Genomic DNA, 6000 nt, shown 5'->3' on the forward strand with positions numbered 1-6000 from the left:
TTCAAGCCAAGTCCTACAGAGCTCTTTCCAACCAGATTGCTTGTCCAAAGCTCTTCTCTATAGAATCCTAGAGCAACCACTGAGAACCAGAAGGACAAAAGGAGAAAAGGCTGTGGATTCCATGACCTAAGTCTGAGTAATGATTGACAGTAATTATAGCCAATATTGACTGAGGGCTTAGGCACGGTATCTACACTTTCTCTGCATTATGCCCTTAAATCTTTAAACGATCCTGTAAGGAATTCCACGTGGGCTGTCACACCACAGCACTGTTTATTTGTTGTCGAAGGGATTTCTTCAGCACGAAAATTAACTGCTGTTAAAATTTAGCAGCTTCGGGCTTCCCTGGTGGTGCAGTGGTTGAGAATCTGCCTGCCAATGCAGGGGACACGGGTTCAAACCCTGGTCTGGGAGGATCCCACATGCCGCGGAGCAACTGGGCCCGTGAGCCACAAGTACTGAGCCTGTGCGTCTGGAGCCTGCGCTCCCCAGCAAGAGAGGCCGCGATAGTGAGAGGCCCGCGCACCGCGACGAAGAGTGGCCCCCGCTTGCCACAACTAGAGAAAGCCCTCACACAGAAACGAAGACCCAACACAGCAAAAATTAATTAATTAATTTTTTAAAAAAATTAGCAGCTCTTTACATGCATGTTACTTTTAAATGTTCCAGATTCAAAGATGAAATGCCAAGGTATTATATTTCTCCCCACTGAAGAATGTAGCTTCTCAACAGTAAACTATATTTTAAAATATTTAAATTCTACAAAGTTACAAGAAATACTGTCAAATCTAGCAACCTTTTTTTAATAGAAAACAAGTTATTGAAGCAAATAAGCGTTCATACCAAAGGCAAGAAGTTTACCTATTTTACAACAAATTATCAAATTGTACAGACTTCAATTTTCTCATCATTAACTTGGAGCTAATTACTAATTTTTATGATTTCAGGTAGAATAATCTGTATAACTTTACAGAATAACTTTGTAATCATTGTTCTAATCAGAGAAATAAAGTGTAATAACTTAGATGCTTATTTCAGGGAAGAGCACCGTTTCCAAAGTCTCATAAGGCCATTCTAGGAGGGCAGCAGCAACCCTGGGAGAGAAGCCAGGAATGGAAACTATGTCCATTTTCTGAGGCCATGTCAAGCCTCTCCTGAGACCTACCCCTGCACAATTCAGTTATATGAGGCAATAAATTCCTTTTTTTTTTCCATCAGCTACTTTGGTTTTCAATTTTCATTTTCAATCACTGGCTACCAAAAGGATCCTAACTGTTACAGAGCAACATGCTCAGACCCACAAGATCCACTTCAGGGAAATCAGATAGGAAGCTAATGGCATAGTTTAAGAAAAAGAATGGGGTCTTCCCTGGTGGCGCAGTGGTTGGGAGTCCGCCTGCCGATGCAGGCGACACGGGTTCGTGCCCCTGTCCGGGAAGATCCCACATGCCGCGGAGCGGCTGGGCCCGTGAGCCATGGCCGTTGAGCCTGCATGTCCGGAGCCTGTGCTCCGCAACGGGAGAGGCCACAACAGGGAGAGGCCCGCGTACCCCAAAAAAAAAAAAAAAAAAAAAAAAAAAAGAATGGGGTTTGTCGCAGGAGGCCCCACAATTGGGATGCACTCAACAAGTGGTCAACAGCCAGACTGGATCGATGGGACCTGGGGGGGACAAATGGGACGTACGAGAGGAGGGAGAAGATAATCTAAACTGACTCCCACTTCTAAGTGCCCCTTAGAATCTCGTAAACTATTAACTGATAAAATTAGAAATGTCCCACCCCTGACTCACTCTCTTTTTTCCTCTTGGTGTTACTGTCAAATTACTCCAAACAGTCAAGCGCAAAGTGTCAAGTAGCTACAGCCATCCTCATGATAGGGATATCCTCAAATTTTTTGGAGAGACATCACTCAGCAAGATTAAACCACAAGGAAGAAAAGGAGATGATAACAAATGAGGAAATACACCTGGCTCAACTTGAGTGACAGCCATAAAATTAACCCTACTTAGGAGGTTTTTTAAAAAAAACATAAATCTCCAAGTTGTCAGGGTGATGCTCAGCATAAAAATCACAACATATCCAAATATACAATGTATTCTAGTAATTAAATCAACTATCTGTCACCAGAAGGGACTTTTGTTCTCTGAATCTGTTACACCCAGGAACCTGCCAGGGCACTTCAAACATGAGACAGGTGCTTTCAATGACTAGCTAAATACTGGATGTCAGCCATTTAATTGCATAACTCTAATTCCCAGAGTTGAAAAACAAACTCGTCTTCACTGCTTTTATATCATGTAACCACACACCTCCCTCCCACTATCCCTGGAGTTTAAAATAAACACGTTATTATTCTATTAGCTCTAAGTAAATCAACGTTACCAAAATATGCTATAACCAAATGGAAATATTGGTGCTCTTTGATAGCGATTATAAGGATTCTGGTAAGGACGTTAACATTTATTTCACAAGGGCTATGTCTTGTGCTATACAGCCAAATTTAAAGCAATCAATTGAAATTATACCTATACAAACCCTCTAAAGAGTTTGTTTCGTTAACTTTATTTTGACACTATTGGAGCTGGCGACAGCTCTTCAATTTTGGATCTCACTACTCCACTGGCTTCAAGGACTGTTCGGCTTCTGTCCTACATCAGGACCCTTCTTAACAACTGATTTGAAAAATACATTTGTTTTCAGACTACCCATTGGTGTCACTTGGACCCAGTCTCATAAGTGAGCATTCTATGAGTCACATAATTGAGCATTCTTTAAAAAACTCAGGATCTTATTCTAAATGTTTTCTTTATAATCCTATCTTTTTTCTTTAATACATGCTTCAGCTCTGCTGCTAAGGAAATGCACAACAGCATTTTGCATAAAGTGCAATTTTCTAGGACGTTATTTCATTTTCTCACATTTTCAGTTAGCAGTTATGATGGATCTCATACTTACCAACTAAAAGCATGACGAGGCTACATTGGCATAGATTCCACTAAAACTAATGACATATTTAATTTTGATCTTCAACTTGTGAAAAATGATTATTTCTCTTCTGGTGAATTTTATCAAGTGGTTTTCTACAGTTGTGGCGCCCAGCCCTGGCTGTGCATCAGAATCCCTGTGAGGTTGTTTAAACATACAGATGCCCAAGGCCCTGCTGCCAGAAATTCTGAATCTGTAGCTAGCACTTGTATATTTAAAAGCTCCACAGGTAATTTTGATGGGCAGCCAGCGCTGAGAACTGCTGTTCTACAATATGACTAAAAGCTTTTCTTCTTAGGGAATGGAGTATAAAGATGAAGTAATTTCTAAGTTTTGAAAGCAGCAATTCAATATTGACTTATATTATATGTAATGACTCAAATGGAGCAGGGGCTCTATAAGTAAAATACAGAAAACAAGGGGTACAGCCTTGGCCCACTGCAGAGTCTTACATCCTGGTTATCACACCCTTTGCTGACCTCCTCTGAACACAAGCTTCTCCCATGTTACACAGCTGTCTGCTGTCCGGATGTCCCCATGTCCTTCAGCCTGCTGGGATCCCCTCCTTCTCTGAGATCTTAATAAAACTGACTGAAAACCATTCCTTTAACAAGGAATTACTCAGAGACCTTTCCCAGATTTGGGGGATTTATTGGGATGAGGAACAGAAGTGGTAGAACCTTGCATATTTCCTAGTCTCTATGTTCTTTACATCCATTCGGGCTGCTATCACAAAAATACCTTAGACTGGGTGGCTTAACAACAAACATTTATTTCTCAGTTCTGGAAGCTGAGAAGTCCAAGATCAAGGCACTGGTAGATTCAGTGTCTGGCGAGAACCCACTTCCTTGTTCACAGACAGCCATCTTCTCACTGTGTCCTCATATGGTGGAAGGGGTGAGGGATCTCTCTGGGGTCTCTCTATAAAGGCACTAATTCCATTCATGAGGGCTCCACCCTCACAATCTAATCACCTCCCAAACCCCCGCCTCCAAACCCCATCACATTGGGGATTAAGCTTCAACCTATGAATTCAGGGGGGACTCAAATATTCAGTCCATAGCAGTCCCCAAGTTCCTACTTCCTCTGGATTCCCCCCTCTGCTTTCCTGGTTTTGCCTCTATGCATGCTGCCCCTTTTCTGTGCCACCCACCCCACTGGCTACAGCTTTGACACTGATGTTCTTCCCCACAGCACCACCAAAATTTGTGTTTTACTATTGATAGTTGGGAAAAGTCTCTTTCAACTTCATAAATTTCTATTGGTAATGTCAGGTAAAACTTTAGGACTGTTGTCAAGATGAGAAAATAAACTATCAGATTTTTTTTTCATATAGATTTGAAAGAATATTCTACAGAGTAGGTTGTGGCTCCATGAATATCAAACTTGTTCCCCTATCTACATTTTTCTAGTACCTTACACTGTCCTCAGTTTCCTCTCATGAATCAACACCTATTCCTGCATGTTTATTTCATGACACCAGGATAATAAACAATGTTGGCTGCCAGAGAAAGTCTGTGAAGTTCATAGAGAATAACACCTGCTCTATGCACCTCACAAAGTCGTTTTGTTTTTTGTAACATAAGGACTAAATGTGAACACATGTGAGCAGCACGTTATAAATGGTAGCTAATTTTATTGTGTTCATAAAGTATCATATAACTGGTAGCTACTGTTAACACTGTTATTATTTTTGTGAGGTAAATAGGAGGCACTGGGAATTCCTGTCGCATGTTTTGTGATCTCTTATCCAACCACCCACATTCTAGAAACACATATAACAAAACAACTGGCATTAAGCTTGGACAGAATAGTTGATTCACCTTTTTTTCCTTTCAGTTTGTAAAGTATATATTAAAATATTGAAAATGTTTTCTTTAATAAGTAATGGTATTGTTGGCAAATGTATATCTAGGGCAGTTTATCTTGCTTCCAAAGAATTTCTGCTCAGACCACAGAAAACTCCCTACAGACGAGGAACAGCGTATTAGGATTGGTAGGTTTAGTAATGCATTTATTGGGAGCATATTTGCATATTCATTTTAAAAATTAACACTGCAAGATTGGGAGTAAGGTTCTTGGGAATCGAATTCCTATGCTCTTGGAGATTCCTGAATCAAGTCATTACTGTAGGTCTTTTGAAAAAAATCTGTACTGATTAATATGCGGCTTGTTCTCTTGCAATAAGCATGCTCGATGCGGAAGAAGAATGCTACTGTGCTGTTTCCTCATTACCAACAAATTGTCTCTCTCTCCCAAGACGTTCTGTGTACAGTCATTAGCCAGGCCCAGATGGCCAAAAGCTCCCACATCAGAACTTCTCAGAAATCCTGAGCTAAGTATTTTCCCCAGAGGATCCACAGTCATCTGTATAACTTAGTGTAAAAAGGACTGAGAAATTGCTTCTATAAAAAAGTTCTCCAACTTGTGGACTGAAATCCCGTGGGTGTTTATCTGGGGAGAAGAATTTCTCACTTCATTTCTCTTTTAGCCTAGGAGTGGTCAGTAGATAATTTTCTATTTTTGCAGAACTGCAGCAAACGCCTTATTACTCCCTCGGTAATTCAAACAGAAGAGTGGGGCTGAATGATAAAGAATAAAGAATGAGAAAATAACATCAGTATTTTCTATACTAACAATGGCTTTCCAACAGGTCTGAACACAACCTGTTTCCGTATTGGAAAAAAAGAGTAACCCAGCAAAAATACGCAATGACCCCTCCAAAAGGACATTTATTGTTCTTTTGAACTGCCCAGTATTTGAACCTCCACCCTGAGTCTGACAGCCTGAAAACTCCACTGACTGCCAGATACTTGCATTTCCAGGCTCCCTTGCAGCCAGTATGCTGGCAGGTAAATTGGCTTCTCTCCCAGATGCTGACCCAGAGCACAAGAAGCAGGAAGAGTGCAGCATGCTCTTTCTGCAGTGTCAGCGGCAGCTTTGTTTCCGAAATAAGCCCATTGGCCCAAATAATCTATCAAGTCAGATTCCCCCAGATAAGGATCTGAAGACAAG

The sequence above is a fragment of the Tursiops truncatus genome, chromosome 2, assembly GCF_011762595.2.
Source record: "Tursiops truncatus isolate mTurTru1 chromosome 2, mTurTru1.mat.Y, whole genome shotgun sequence".
In the NCBI taxonomy this organism is placed as follows: Eukaryota; Metazoa; Chordata; class Mammalia; order Artiodactyla; family Delphinidae; genus Tursiops; species Tursiops truncatus.